This window comes from Nicrophorus vespilloides, unplaced genomic scaffold (assembly GCF_001412225.1).
Source record: "Nicrophorus vespilloides isolate i.1.1-1 unplaced genomic scaffold, Nicve_v1.0, whole genome shotgun sequence".
Classification (NCBI taxonomy): domain Eukaryota; kingdom Metazoa; phylum Arthropoda; class Insecta; order Coleoptera; family Silphidae; genus Nicrophorus; species Nicrophorus vespilloides.
This window is the reverse complement of record NW_017097276.1, coordinates 133,791-134,871: the sequence shown is the minus strand read 5'-3', so window position 1 is coordinate 134,871 and position 1,081 is coordinate 133,791. Positions and strand designations below refer to the sequence as shown.

Here is a 1,081-nt window from a genome sequence, read left to right as displayed (position 1 = left end):
ATGTTGGTCTTATTAGTCAGTTATCTTGGAAGTGGTGCGTTGCGGTTTTGAATGGAGTTACGTTCGAAATTAATTTCGTAGAGTTAAGCCTCCCTCAGTAAACAAACTTACAAACATATATTAAGTATTATTTGTAAACTACAATCTCTTTGTGCCGCACTTTGATGAAAACGCAACACGAAAAGCTATTTGATTATTTAGTTCGAGAATAATTATTAATCAATCTTTTATATTAATTAAATACAACAACAAATAATCGGGAATTCTATATTTTTTTATATAATGTAACAGTTTCATAATATGAATGATGATGTAATGAATTGAAAAACATACAGTGGAACCTCGCTTAAAGAGCAAAATTAATTGTAAGAAAAATGACTCGCTTAACGAGCGACGTTTTGCATAACGAATGACGATGAGAAGAGAAGTCTCTGATTGTGCGCCTTCTACATCATTTTTAAAAATTGTGTACACATGTTATGTGTATTTTTGAATATGATTCACTATACGAGTAATAATCCGGAAATTTTAGGACGGATTAAAATCGTTAAACGAGGTTCCACTGTATATCATCTTATGTCGAGAATTATTTATGTAATTTTAGGATATTTTACAAGAAATATTTTGATTATTACTATTTAATTCATACGAAATAATTAAGCAATTGTCATATTTGAAACACACAAAAAGTCCTCTTAACTTTCAAATAGAAAATTGATTGTATAATTATGAATATAAAATATATTTAATTAAGAATTATAAAAGTTATGCGATGGCCGGGAATCGAACCCGGATCAACTGCTTGGAAGGCAACTATGCTGACCATTACACCACCATCGCACATATAAATTTATCAAGGACATTCTGTGATTGTCCTTGAGAATGTGATGAAAGTTAAGCAAGATCTATTAAGGAAGTTACTCAGAGAGTTTTTTTTTAAAGACACTACTATCTTTATCAACCTTTTTCAACAAATTCATGCATTAATTAGCAACAATCAACAAATTTAATGAAGATATTCCTCACTTTGCGAACTATCTACTTAACGACCACACGCACTGACGACCATGAAAAAATTTGC

At 30.3% G+C, this 1,081-nt stretch overlaps 1 non-coding gene across 1 annotated transcript; it reads right to left on the bottom strand.

The window, feature by feature from the left end:
* Positions 1 to 768: 768 nt before the first annotated feature.
* Trnag-ucc lies at positions 769 to 840 on the bottom strand. Its single transcript has one exon. It is a non-coding gene; the product is annotated as a tRNA-Gly (tRNA).
* Between the last annotated feature and the right edge of the window lie 241 nt (positions 841 to 1,081).